The 15,181-nt window shown below is 43.3% G+C and overlaps 1 long non-coding RNA gene across 2 annotated transcripts; it reads left to right on the top strand.

Moving 5' to 3' along the window:
* Nucleotides 1-11,378: 11,378 nt before the first annotated feature.
* LOC148715892 (uncharacterized) lies at nucleotides 11,379-14,656 on the top strand. Of its 2 annotated transcripts, XR_015995776.1 has the most exons (3): nucleotides 11,379-13,272; nucleotides 13,794-13,921; nucleotides 14,017-14,656. It is a non-coding gene; the product is annotated as an uncharacterized LOC148715892 (long non-coding RNA). The 2 variants fall into 2 exon arrangements; XR_015995775.1 differs by having other exon boundaries at nucleotides 11,379-13,921.
* Nucleotides 14,657-15,181: the final 525 nt, after the last annotated feature.

Below are 15,181 nucleotides of genomic sequence, written 5' to 3'. Positions count from 1 at the left end.
GCCGCTTGTTATTCATTCATTTTTTTGTTTGTTTTTTTTTTTTGTTCTCTTCAAAAGGCAACCTTTTCAAGGAGATTTAGGAGGTCAGAGGTCAGGTTTTCTCGTACATTCTCTGTCGAGTTTCGATGAATGTTGGACCTCACGGGATCAAGTTGAAACTTGGACACATCTCTCTGGTTATATTCGGGCTAAAGAAATCATTTCGGTAGTATATTACAAAGCTAAGATACTGCGGCATGTAGGAAAAATAAATTCCCATAGCTGCCTTTGAAGCTTTTTTCTTTTTTTTTTTTTTCCCTTCTCCTTCTTAATCTTCTTCTTCAAGTTCGACACTGGCAGAATTAGAATGCACGATTTCAACAAAAATGCGGGAAACTACATGTATAGTTGATGCTTAAGAATTCATATCTCTCGTTAGCAAGTCAAGGCTAGAGAAGTGATGTTGGTACAATTAAAAAGCTAAAAGAATTCTACCTGTAGAAAAAGGTTATTTGAAAAGGCTGCTTTGAAAGGATTCATTTGTTTTTAAGACATCCTTGAAGTTCATGAATGGCAACGCTATTTAATGGAAACGGCGCAGAAACGTCATTTATGCTCGATGCGAGAAAACTCACATCTCTCGTTATATCGAGGCTAGAGAAACGATTTCCATATCCTTACAAAGCTAAATTAGTGCTGCACTTAGGAAAAATACATTGCAACGCTCGCGTTGGATCAGTCACATCAAAAACGGGCCATTTCAAAGACCACGGGACATTTGCAGGCTAGAGTCGGGTCGGGGAGCGGGGAGGAGGTGGGGCGACTGGTAACCAGCCAGACCACCAACCCCTTCACGCTACATGAAGCTGATTGTTAAGTGGTGAGGTTCACCGTGCTTTGCTTGCTCTAAGAAATTTAATTTGCTTCGGGCCAAGGTTAGCGTTCTCTGTCTCCGCTCAAGCTCCCGCATCCAGAACGACCAGGGGGGACAAAACACGCACGCACGGTGGAGGAACTCCTCCAGGCCCTCGCGCGGTGGCTGACTTGGTGAGTGCCATTAGATTGCCACTGAAAGCCCCATTAGTGTGATTTAAAGAAAGCCTTGGGCCCCTCTCGCTATATGCGCATTCCATTCCATTCCATTCCATTCCATTCCATTCCATTCCGTCGTGTATGGAAAGCCATACTGGACAAAAGTGGGCGAGAATAGTTTTGTTGGCCGAGAAATCATTTTGTCACGCGATCAAGAAAAACATTTCAGTGCCCGGTGATCGACCCCATTTAATATGGCCTTTCATAATTATAGTACCTGTCCAATCGATCTACGCACTGCTCGCAAAGAGCAATAGATATAGCTTCCCCCGCGGATTCATGAAAACTACTTTTACAGCAACAAATTAAATACCAAACTGGAGAGCCAACTCGAGAGCCAGTTCAAATCCTGCAAGCCTAGTTACTCTTCATTCAAGGCTCACTGATTCAGAAATTCTCAAAATGCATTGACCAAATCGCTTTTGGCACAACCTCTACTCCAACCAATAAATGTATCGATGAATTGATATATTGTTAACGTTCACTTTATTAGCTGTCATCGTGATTGGTCTCCCCTAGACCTTTCATTTGCATAATTATTATTGATATCATTGTATTTATTCATACAGTCATTTCATGCTAATGTCTTTATTTATGCATTATCTGTATTTATAACCATTTTATATTAGGATATATTTTTAAATGTAAGTGTATTATAGTCTACTAAGTAGATAGCAGGTCCACATCAGCAACTGATGCCATCTACTCAACCTGCTTTAACAAATCAAGAATGTATGTCTGTGTGTAACCAATTTTTTATCATATTTCATTCTCATTGCATTGCTTGCTCACCAACTCCAAATCCTCTTCAGCCCTAATTGAAACCCACAACTCCATCAAAAAACTGCATGTCTTATGTGACCATGCCTAGCTGCTAAAGATACTCCTTGTTATACAGCTAGGCTATCCTTAAAAATTCATCCATAAACAGAGCAGTTCTTAACTCCATTCTGCTGCTGGCTAACCCATAGCCCAGAAACTATCACAAGGCTTCTCCGGTCAGTGGTCTTAGGCCACAAATAGTCTGCAAGTAGGTCTATTTCCACTGCAAATTCAACCTTTCATCTATAATTATCATCACAGTGACCCTCACTCCTCCTCCATAAATGCTAAAACCAAAGCAATCCTCTAATATTTTGGACGCGCGAGCACAAAGAGCGCCGCCCTGCGATACTCACAAACAGTCTCCGACCTGTCCTCGTGCCTTCTCAGGCGCGTCCTGCCCAAAACCCTCTGCCAACCCCTTACTCTTTCCATCTCTATATTCTTATAAGCAATTCCCACTCCCTAAGGCCTGGGACCAAAGCAATCCTCTAATATTTTGGACGCGCGAGCACAAAGAGCCCCTCCCTGCGATACTCACAAACAGTCTCCGACCTGTCCTCGTGCCTTCTCAGGCGCGTCCTGCCCAAAACCCTCTGCCAACCCCTTACTCTTTCCATCTCTATATTCTTATAAGCAATTCCCACTCCCTAAGGCCTGGGACCAAAGCAATCCTCTAATATTTTGGACGCGCGAGCACAAAGAGCCCCTCCCTGCGATACTCACAAACAGTCTCCGACCTGTCCTCGTGCCTTCTCAGGCGCGTCCTGCCCAAAACCCTCTGCCAACCCCTTACTCTTTCCATCTCTATATTCTTATAAGCAATTCCCACTCCCTAAGGCCTGGGACCAAAGCAATACTCTAATATTTTGGACGCGCGAGCACAAAGAGCCCCTCCCTGCGATACTCACAAACAGTCTCCGACCTGTCCTCGTGCCTTCTCAGGCGCGTCCTGCCCAAAACCCTCTGCCAACCCCTTACTCTTTCCATCTCTATATTCTTATAAGCAATTCCCACTCCCTAAGGCCTGGGACCAAAGCAATACTCTAATATTTTGGACGCGCGAGCACAAAGAGCCCCTCCCTGCGATACTCACAAACAGTCTCCGACCTGTCCTCGTGCCTTCTCAGGCGCGTCCTGCCCAAAACCCTCTGCCAACCCCTTACTCTTTCCATCTCTATATTCTTATAAGCAATTCCCACTCCCTAAGGCCTGGGACCAAAGCAATACTCTAATATTTTGGACGCGCGAGCACAAAGAGCCCCTCCCTGCGATACTCACAAACAGTCTCCGACCTGTCCTCGTGCCTTCTCAGGCGCGTCCTGCCCAAAACCTTCTGCAAACCCCTTACTCTTTCCATCTCTATATTCTTATAAGCAATTCCCACTCCCTAAGGCCTGGGACCAAAGCAATACTCTAATATTTTGGACGCGCGAGCACAAAGAGCCCCTCCCTGCGATACTCACAAACAGTCTCCGACCTGTCCTCGTGCCTTCTCAGGCGCGTCCTGCCCAAAACCCTCTGCCAACCCCTTACTCTTTCCATCTCTATATTCTTATAAGCAATTCCCACTCCCTAAGGCCTGGGACCAAAGCAATCCTCTAATATTTTGGACGCGCGAGCACAAAGAGCGCCGCCCTGCGATACTCACAAACAGTCTCCGACCTGTCCTCGTGCCTTCTCAGGCCCGTCCTGCCCAAAACCCTCTGCCAACCCCTTACTCTTTCCATCTCTATATTCTTATAAGCAATTCCCACTCCCTCAGGCCTGGGACCAAAGCAATCCTCTAATATTTTGGACGCGCGAGCACAAAGAGCCCATCCCTGCGATACTCACAAACAGTCTCCGACCTGTCCTCGTGCCTTCTCAGCCGCGTCCTGCTAAAAACCCTCTGCCAACCCCTTACTCTTTCCATCTCTATATTCTTATAAGCAATTCCCACTCCCTAAGGCCTGGGACCAAAGCAATACTCTAATATTTTGGACGCGCGAGCACAAAGAGCGCCGCCCTGCGATACTCACAAACAGTCTCCGACCTGTCCTCGTGCCTTCTCAGGCCCGTCCTGCCCAAAACCCTCTGCCAACCCCTTACTCTTTCCATCTCTATATTCTTATAAGCAATTCCCACTCCCTCAGGCCTGGGACCAAAGCAATCCTCTAATATTTTGGACGCGCGAGCACAAAGAGCCCATCCCTGCAATACTCACAAACAGTCTCCGACCTGTCCTCGTGCCTTCTCAGCCGCGTCCTGCCCAAAACCCTCTGCCAACCCCTACTCTTTCCATCTCTATATTCTTATAAGCAATTCCCACTCCCTCAGGCCTGGGACCAAAGCAATCCTCTAATATTTTGGACGCGCGAGCACAAAGAGCCCCTCCCTGGGATACCTACAGACAGTCTGCGGTATCTCCTGGCATCTCGCCAGATGAGTCCTGGCAAAAAACCTGTATCCTATTCTGTTCTGTCCTAACATACCAAACTGCTACTGTGTCACTGCCGAGATGCCCTTGGTGATTCTCCCTACTCTGTTTATTTTTCATGTAACAATGATTGTTTTTTTTTAATTATGTCAAAGGGTACAAATAAAGTTGTTGGTGCTTGATATTGTAAGGAGGATTTCTGCCTTGGTCGCCTCTGGGAGTTAGAGGGTTCACCATGTTATCACATTCTATATGACATGAATTATCTGGTACATCTTTCATCTTTCATCTTTTTTTGTTTACAGGACTTTATTTCAGAGGACCAGAATCAGAAGTTATTACAAGAGCATGAAGGTATGCATAATACTGAATTAGTGGAATTATATCTCTTGAGTTTTCCCAAAATTCCCAGTAATTCTTAAGCCTTTCACTGCCAAGATCTCATTAGTAATTCTTCTTTCTGTCTGCCATACAATCTTTTTCATGTAAGTTTGGAAAATTTGCTATTGGATCCACTAAAAATCCCCTTGACTTGCCTGCTTCAAATGGACTTGATATCATGAGCAGGAAATTCTGTCTTGGTCACTCATGGCAGTGAAATGGTTGATAAATTTCAGTTTGCGGGATCTACAAGAACACTGAAACAGTATACAGTAACATAAAAATATGCTGCTTGACAAATGACATTTGAATTGTAACACATCCAAAGAAGTTACAACCACATTAAATGAACTCAAAGCCTGACCCTGGAAGGAAAGGCTTAAATACCACTTGTATTATCTTACATCCATGATTAAATGACTCATTGATTGGTATTCATGGCAACACACATAATTCAAGCAAGTCATTGTATTTCATGGAAAAGCCAATTGACAGATTCTATTTACATTTGTGTCAAATCCATTTGGATGATTTATTTGGACTATTTTCAATGAGTGGCCATAATGGAGGATAATTGTTTTAAAGTTTTTTTTCTAGTCAGTCAAAACTATTTGACATGTAAAACTGAGTTGAGCATATAAATCAATTTCACTGACCACTTGAATTCTTACTTGGGGGTTAGTGATGCCTATATTTATTTCATACTAGTTGCCTCCAAGTTTTCCTAAGCTTCCCAGTCATTGTTAACACTTTCACCAAGATAGCATTAGCAGTTCTCCTTACTGTCTGCCATACAATTCTTCTCTAAGTTGGAGAATTTGGTATTGGATCAACTAAAAATTCTCTTGTGGATATTTTGTAAGGAAAGATTGAAATGACTTATGTGGAACCCGACCTTAATCACTCCATGCCTAAAACTATTTCCTTATTTTTTGGTACAGTGTGAACTCAGGATAATCCCCTAACAGATTTTTCCTTCATTCTCCGCCTCACATGTGTGCTTCATATGGAATTCATCCTGTGAGAAGAGAATTTCCTTGTCACTCATGGCTGTGAAAGGGTTAATTATCTCTCAATATTAACAGCTGCCAAGGCCGCCTGCTGTTTGCATTGCGTTGCCATTGGTTTTTTGTAATCGGATGCTTTGGCGTCTTGGCGTCTTGCTTCGCGTCAACAGATTTCGTGTGGCTTTCAGTTTTGTCCACTTTGCACTAAACCTTGCGTTCAAGCTTCACCGATAGGTAAGTACCTTTTTCTCATTTTGTGTAGGCAGTGTCAGATTTATAGTTAGGGGCGGAAGATTGCCGTGAAGATTATTTCGGCTAAGGCGGTGAACTGATTTATAATAACCTAACTGGAAACGTGCTTAACACTCGAGTGAACGCCCTCCGTTTAGCTTGAAGAGCCTCGAGAACAAACTCTTAGGCTTCAAAGGAGATCGAACGTTTGGAGCAGTTAATTTATTTATCACGAGTATATCTGCGTTACTTTTCTAATGTACATTTTGTCGTTGCATTTCTGTTGTCATGGGGCTGACTGTATAATCGCACCCTTGAGCCAGTGTTTAGGCCGTTTACTTTGAAGAGCCTCGAGGCTGTTCGTCAGCAAGTGAGAAACTATAACTTAGATTTAAAAGGACGTGGCATATAGGCGTACTTTTTTAGCACGTTGTTCTGCTTCATTTTTTTTTATCATTACATGTTGGCGTTGCATTTTTGTAAACATGGGGCTAGCTGGTGTAATCGGAGCCTTGAGCGTCCCTAACGCCACCGCGGTTTAGGCGTTTAGCTGGAAGAGCCGAGAAGCTGTTTGTCAATCGGCTCCTTTTCCTTGAGTGAGAAACTGCGGCACACTGCGTTGGTGGGGGGGTCGTGTGAGGCCGTTGCTATGAAATGAATGCTTTGCTTGGAACGGAGCCTCTAATTGATCTTTCGGGAAAAATAGGGTTTGGAAAAAGAGCGACAGAGTCTAGTTTGGAACCTTTCTCAAGATAATTTTGGCTGCAAATTGCGTAGGAGACGTTAAGTAACATGGTAACCACCATTTTGATGTCCAATTGAGTCATGCGCAAAATGAATAGCTCGTGGACTAGTGTTGATGAACCGAGGCAACCATTTGCGTTCAAAATGTCGGAAACTCAATTTGGCCTTCAAAGCTTTGACGCTTGTGAGTTGACGGGATCTCCTTCAGTTTAGTTTCGCCTTGAATACGGGGTTCAAGAGAGTTGACGAGGCATTTGAAGCCGTCCAAAGAAACTGTTTCCCTAGGTGTAATCGTCCTTTTCATTACACTACTTGACACATACCCTGTTAATGAATGTACTTTCCCACTTAGCTAAAGCACCGCACTGAAGTTCATTTACAAAATGGCAGAGGGTCTTCCAAAGTTCCAGGTTGTTGAGTACGACGCCACGTCAAGTTCAGAGGAACTGCCGTCAGGCAACGAGGCTGGGTGTTCCTATGTCATCTCCTCGCGCCACCTGAGCCCTCCGCGAGTTCCGCAGAGCTACAACAGCGACAAAGGAGGTGCTAACACCGCACTATATCAACGCGCAAGTAGTGGTAGCGACTGGAGGGACAGTTTCTCCTCTGAGAGCGACACCTCCCCTGAGTTGCCGCCGCCACCACCGCCGCCTAGTCTCAACCCGCCAAGACCACCACCAGAAAAGCGACGAAAACTGGTCAAAAAACGTCACCGCCGCTATAGAGGAGAGAGGCCCTCTCCTTCCCGTAAACTAGCAATGACAAATTATGCGGAAACTGCGGATCAGCCTGCGCCAGTCTGTCAGCAAGAAACACAGCCTCAACGCCCCCCTGATAGGGAAGTGGTCCCGGACGCTCTTGCATGCCAGCCCGGACCTCCGAGTACCGGAAGGTCGCGAAAATATGCAGTGGGCGAATCGGAAATGCCCAACGATCTAAAAGAGTTCCTGCGAAAGGTTGACCATTTTTTCACCCGCAAACACTCACTCGCGCGTCAAGGCATGTACGTGTCAGAAACAACAATGGTGAAAAGCCTTGAAAGGATCTACGGTGAGTTTTATAGTTCGTGAAAACAATACAAACAAACAAACAAGGCAAACAAACGGAGGCCTTTTATTGATGACGGCACTAACCCAAATTTCCCTTAAAATCTTCAGGCTTTCTGGGCTATTGCAAGAGCCGCGGGGAATATCTGTCGCGCAGACTCTTTGAAAAGCGCTCCTTGATCGAGTCATATTTGGACTATCTTAGGGTAGGTGTATGTAGGTGTATGATAAATACTTTGTAGACATAAAGAGCAGCAGAACACCAGGTGAGCTCTCGCACAACAGAAAGAAAAAAATTAGAGAGAGCAAGCACCTGGAAAACAAACTCAGAGCAGCGGTCTCAGCTGTTGCCTTTCCTTTTTCAACAGGATGAGAGAGGTCTTTCGCCAGCAACTATATCTAACCACGCTTCCTCGCTTCTGTACCCGCTGAAGTACATACACCGCCGACAGGCCCCAGATTTCAAAAACGTAGAACTCATTCAACAGCTGCGCAAGATGGCCACTCTTCTTCAGAGACAAGGAGAGCTCGAGCGGCCAAGAACGCAACAGGAACTGGTGGCCCTCAATCGTTGGATTTCATGGTAAGCAAGCGAGTGTCTTTTTTTTTTCTTTTTTTTTTTTTCCGTGTCTCGCCTGGGGTTGACATCTGTCCTTGTTTTTTTTGCTCGATAGGGAGGATGTTCTTAAGGCGCTCGCCCTTCAGCGCGAGAAACTCGAGGCTTGCCTGGTTAGGAAAGCAAAAGCACGCGAAGCCAGTGACTTGGTATTGTTATCGCTGTACGTCCACATTCCGCCAAGTCGTTGCCTAGAGATACGGACTCTGGAGGTAATGAAACAAGAAGAAATCACAGGCCTATTCCAGGCCGCAAGCTTCAGAGAGCGAAACATTCTCCTCTTGAACACAGACCGCTCAGCGACGCTGCATCTCCAACGCTACAAAACTTGGCGTCACCACGGGCACGAAGAAATTCCAATTCAGGTTAGTGGCGAGTTTCTTCTTTGATAACTTAAGTACCTTTTAAGAATCACGCGAGGCTGCCAAAGTCTTAATTGCCTAAGTTGTATCGACAGACAGACAGACAGACAGACCGATAGACAAGTTGCATGAAGAAAAACATGCGAGGGAGCAGTTCATCTAATGTTCTCCTCTCTTGTTTTCCACCTTAGGCGAACAGCGAATTGGCCAGACTGTTGCACAACTTTGTCAAAGATTTCCGACCATTGCTGTCCGACCCTTCACAGAACAGCACGCTACTCGTGGTGAGTTCACCGCACTGCACTGCTTTATAGCTATTCATACCGTAATCGTTTCTCTCTTGTTTCTGTGCTGTTTTTGTCGTTTCAACAATCCTAGGAATGACAGCAGTAACGATAATACCTCTTTGTTGCCTGCAGAATGCCAATGGCCAGCCCTTCACTAGTAGTTCGTATACGTCTCACATCAGAGGACTCTTACAGAGGTTGACTGGCCGTGCGGTCTCAGTCAACGGCCTTCGCTCCGCATTTCTGACCTGGGCGCTCAACCGGGGTGATTGCGATGAGCAAATGAAAGACAGCCTAGCCAAGGCCCTCAGACACACTCGGAGAGAGGCTGAAGAGACGTACGACCGGCGCACTGCTGCCGAAAGGCTGAACTTAGCGCTTGACTTAGCACGTGGGCAGGCGGAGGAGAGCCTCTTGCCAAAAACACTGGAGGCTCCACAGGACAGTGAACAGCACGAAGCGGACGACATTCGGCCAGGACAATTTGTAGCACTGGTAGAGCCGGAAAGCACGCTCCAGGCTCCCAGAATACTGCTTGGGAGAGTACAAACCATACTGGAGAATAGAACGGCTTCGTTGCTTTGGTACGAGGCGGATGCTTCGGGTAGTTATTCGCTCGCACTGGACGGGTCGTTCTGGACAGAGAGTCTGGATGCATTGGTGCCTGTCCGGGTCCAGAATTCCAAAAAGCCACAAGCGTATAGACTCAAGGAGACAACGAGGTCCATTCACAAGAAAGTTCATGATTCCTAGCCCGGAAAAAGAAAATAAAAACAAAAATAAGAGACGATAGACGATGCATGTTGTACTAGTTTCTAGTAGTTTGGTTTTTGTTCGCTCTACTCACTCTAATTAGCCCGTTTGACCGGCAGATTGGAAACCTTACCAAGCTAAATCAGCGGTATATCTGTAAGCCAAGCGTGCCGGTTCATGGCAAAATTGAAGATTAATTTTCGGATTAACAGGAGTGTGGCGTTTACAATATACGTTTCTGTTTTTCTTTTTTTTATGTTGTTGTTGTTGTTGTTTGTTTTCCAATCAATACGCTCAAGAGAGTATTACCGTTACACCATAGATTAGTCATAGCTAGGGGAAACCCCACGCTAAGATGATGAATTTGAGCAAGTTTTGCACACCATCTATTTGGGTAAGCGCAAGTGCTTGGTACTAAGTAATTTTAACATGAACACGCTTTCTAAGAGCACTAAACCGAAAGAGATATCTTAATCTGATCCATTCAGAGGGTTTTAATCGCTTGGTATTCGAGGCAACGTATATAGCTGAAACAAAAGTTAGTTGCTTATATCATGTCCACTCGAATTTTGCCACTTCAAATACAAGTGGAAGTATTGCAGCGGAAATTGCTGACCAATTGCATGTTTTTAGCCTTGTGTACGATCCACATTGTAGCCCCATTCCTGATGCAATGGACGTTAGAGATTCTAAAAAGTTTGACGCGATTTCTTTTCCAAATGCGTTAAAGAACGCAAACTGGCTTCCCGTGTAAATAATAATAATGATACAAATGAGAGTGTGTCGAGATTCCTTCGCATTTTCAACAGAATTAGCAATGGGCATGCATCTTTGAAAATTAACAAAACTAAGAAAAAGTCGGCATTTAAACCCTGGGTAACTGGAGGTTTAAGGAAATCAATTAAAATTCATAATCAGCTTTGTAAGAGAATGAACATGATAAATACAAACTTTATCATCGCAACAAAATAGTGGCCATTAACAAAATATATCGCGCACTTTATGATAATAATAGGTAGTTGAAGATTCCACGAACTCTCAGAAAATGTGCGATAACACGAATGTCACCAAACACAAGTTGCAAGTAAACGACAAAAACTTTGAACGGCCGTTCTCAATATCAAAAGCGATCAAGAAGTACTTCTGCAATGTTTCCGCCGAACTTGCATCTCAACTTGCTTGCCAAATTAAATCGCCGCTCCCCTTCTTACGAGCACAGGGGAACCCTAACATTGAGACTCGTTCCGCTTTATCAGAGTAAATTAAGCTTAATGCGTATTAGGACGATGAACAATTATATGACTCGGATAAAGACCCTAGATTACTGGACAAGTGGCTAATGCATTAAGGTAATATTGCAAGCCAATGGTACAAAAGCAACGGTATGATTGTCAATCCCAAAAAAAAACCAAACCAGCATAATAGGAAAGTTACATCATGTATCCTCTTTTCCACTACAAAAATCAATTGACTTGTTTGGAATTTCTGTGGATGACACACTTTGCTTTGATGAAAACGTCTTTGACGCAGTTAACCATTCCATTCTGGCTTTCCAAACGATCTTTCTGGGTGGAATTTTAGTATCCTAACCCTAACCCGGCTTTTGTCAACCTAGGGTTCGGCTTAGGGATGAACCCTAACCCTAAAATCTAAACACTAACGCTTAGAAAAGCTTGCTATATGGAGCGATTCTATCCTAACCGCTCAAAGCTATCAGTGGGATTTTGGTTCAATACTGCACCACCCTTCGTTAATAGAGGTCAGATCTACACGATTTTTTCCGTAAGTTTCTTTTTCATGGACAAAAAGGGCCTGGGAAGAACTTTTAACGTCACGTGACGTGACCTAACTTCATTAGTTCTCTGAATATAGAAATCCAATAGGTTTATTTCAGTGCCTGCCATTGTTTTCGTTGTTTTATGTGTGTGTGTGTTCCGCTCTCCTTTTTAACCTTAAGTACTTTGTACCTAAATAACGCCAACAAACCTTTTTTCAGTTGTGTAAAATAGGAGAAGCCTGTAGCTCGCATAAGCCTCTTCGTTTCCCTAAAGGTTCCTCGCCTTATTCTAAATCTCCAGTTATTTACATCAATGTATAATCATTTCATTCATTTTGTCTCTACTGAGGTATCAAATATTACAATACTGGCAGAGACAAAGTACCTTATTATCACTTATTTTCGCGATACTTAATTTTCGTGATTTCAACAAATTCGCGAAATGAAAGTCCCGCGAATGAAAGGTGCCGCGAAAATTAAAGACGCCAAGTTTAGAGACCTTTATTTCAAGCTTTCCGTCTGCTAGGAGTTGGAGGGCTCAAACTTCAATTCAAGGCAAACCCTTCTTCCTCATTATGTGACTAATCTTGCTTGTATTGGCTTCTTAAAAAGATGTTACTAAGTTGCTGACATTGTTGAACACTTCAGCCAGTTGTTTGTTGCGTTTAATGTTTCTATTCCGTTGTGGTTAAATAAAATACAGAAATGGAGGTTTATAAAACCAGCACTAGTTACTTGATTCGCAAAATTTAACTACCTCGAAAAATGATGACTCGTCAAAGTCGCAAATATTAAGTCCGCGAAATATTTTTGTTCCAAATATGCGAAAGTAAAGTGGCGCGAAAATAAGTGATAATAATAAGGCATGCAAGAAGACTTAGAAATCAAATGTATAAAAAACGGCTGACAAGCAAAAAATGTTATTTAACGTAGAGCGCATTCTTGTAATTATTCGTTAGTTTCTAATTTTTTTGCAATGGTTTAAATAGAAAAATTACGAAAACAAGGAAACATGATTGTGTGAACTGCCTTGACATGCGCTTCCCGACAAGGGCAGGAGGCTCGGGATGCTTGGGACTGGCTGGCCTTAATTGATTGGCAACAATGACGTAAATAAACGATAGCCGAGCGTAGGGGGTCATGGCTGTTAAAAAGCTACCGAAAAAAGCGTTATAAATTACAAAACACGAATGACTAAATGAATGTGGAACCCGACCTTAATCACACCATGCCTAAAAATATTTCCTTGTCAGTTTTTAGCCCCAGAAATATATCCCTCCCTGCCTATTAAATGTATGAAAGCGATCTTTGTATTTGTTTTTGCGCGATATTTGTACTACACAAGGCACCGCTGGATGATAATTCTCGTCACTCTCTGTAGTACAATTCTTGTGATGTTAGTGCAGAGAAGTTGGTAGAGGATGAACTCAGGATAATCCCCTAACAGATTTTTCCTTCATTCTCCGCGTCACATGTGTGCTCAATATGATATTGATCCTGTGACAAGAGAATTTCCTGGTCGGCTCATGGCTGCGAAAGGGTTAATTATTTCTCAACATTAACGGTTGCCAAGACCGCCTGCTGCTTGCGTTGCATTGCGTTGCCATTGGTTTTTTTGTAATCGGACGCTGTCACATCCCGACGCTGGTATATGAGCTTTGTTCGCGTCCCCATCACGTACAGTTGCGGTAGATTTCGTGTGGCTTTCAGTTTCGTCCACTCTGCACTAAACCTTGGGTTCAAGCTTCACCTATAGGTAAGTACCTTTTTCCCATTTTGTGTAGGCAATCTCACAGTTTTCTAGTTAGGGACGGAAGGGTGCCGTGAACGTTAATGTTCTAGGGCGGTGAACTGATTTGTATTAATCTAATTGAAAATGTGCTTAATTAACACTCGAGTGGACGCCTTCCGTTTAGCTTGAAGAGCCTCGAGGAGAAACTCTTTGATTTCAAAGGAGATCGCACGTTTGGCGCAGTTAATTTATTTATCATGAGTCTATCTGCTTTACTTTTCTAATGTACATTTTGCCGTTGCATTTCTACTGTCATGGGGCTTTCTGTACGTGTGTAATGGGAGCCTTGAGCGTCCCTAACGCCAGTGCGGTTGCGGTTGAAGCCGTTTAGCTTGAAGAGCCGAGAGGCTGTTTGTCAATCGGCTTCTTTTTCTTGAGTGAGGAACTCTTACTTTTCAAAGGAGATCGCATGTTTACACATTTTTCCATGCTTGTCCGGTTATTTTGCTTAATTTTTTGATTTCGTTTTCTTTTTTTTTTTCCAGTTTATCATCATTCAAATAACAACTTTGAACTTCATTCAGACAACATCTTTTAGATTATTGTAAGATATCACATAGCAAGATAAAGATGGCCAAAAGTTTTTCAGAAAATCCGAGGCCTGAGCAACTCCGTAAGTAATTTTTTTTGGGGCAAGAGGTACTTCGCAAAGTATTCGCAAATTTGGTAATGTGAAAACTAACTATTCCAATGTGTTTGATTGTTTAGAAACACGCTGTTTTATCTGTTTGGGTGAGGAAAGTCCTCTACAGCGGACCAGCTGCTGTAAGCAGCTTAGTCACTTTGAAAGCTGCTTGAAGGAATGGTTTAGAAGACAACTGGGAAAAAGAGAAGTCGTTTGTCCACACTGCAAGCAACCAGTCCCAACAGACACCTTACGAAGTCTAAACTTACACCTCAGACCAAGTGGCGCGTCAGGGAGATGGCAATCAGCAGAAAGTTGGGCTCGAGATACTGTGCGACAGTGGGATGAAACTACAGGCTATTGGGAAGACCCAGCGTTTTGTAGCATTATGGCGCACCGCCTTCCTGAGGGCGTGAACTTTTTTAGAGATCCAGAAGATCGTTTTTTTATCAATACCTTTGACATTTTAGAAGGCCGGCAAATTGAAATGTTTCTTGGATCTACGAAAAAAATGGCATTTCAGAGGCTACATTTTGCGTTAAATAATTTGGCAGCAAATTAAATTTAGTTGTATTTGTTACTTAAAAGAACTTGTGTACCGTATTTCTTTCATTTTCTTGGGCGCTCTACACTAGGGAGAGCACAGGTCCCAATCAAAAAAGAAGGTGTTCTTTTCTTTTTATTTTTCTAATAAAATAAGTATTATGTTGTGGGATAATATAATTGTTGATTGATTATTTGAGTGGGCGTGGGTAGTTTTATGTGTGTGTGTGTGTGTGTGTGTGTGTGTGTGTGTGTGTGTATGTAAACTCCTCGCAACCATTTTTCCAAAATAGAAAGTAAATAGCGAACTTCGCCGCATGTCAGCTTAGTTTAGTCATCCTTTCACGTCACTATATATATACTTTTTTTAAAGAAAAATTTTACGTTTCGAAGTGGAGATGAGTTCCCGTGACACTTCTGCGGTCTTTCCTTACACTTAGGTGGCACGGAAAGCCGTAAAAATCTTGAACAAAAGCTCATCTTTCAAACCGGCAGTCTAAATCCCACTGGGATCAATGAACGCTTTTCATTCCACTAATTTATTCATGTTTTTCTCGTTGCCATGCACTCACCAATAACGTAGCTCCATTTTCTGCCTTTAAAAGCACACACAACCCACAATTCCTCTATTCGCTCCGACGAAGGGCTAACGCTCGAAACGTCAGCTTTTGTAATCATTACGGTGGCGAATTTACCATTTCAACT

The sequence above is a fragment of the Stylophora pistillata genome, unplaced genomic scaffold, assembly GCF_964205215.1.
Source record: "Stylophora pistillata unplaced genomic scaffold, jaStyPist1.2 SCAFFOLD_983, whole genome shotgun sequence".
Lineage (NCBI taxonomy): Eukaryota > Metazoa > Cnidaria > Anthozoa > Scleractinia > Pocilloporidae > Stylophora > Stylophora pistillata.
Note: the sequence above shows the minus strand (reverse complement) of the source record. Positions and strands in the feature narration are given on the sequence as shown.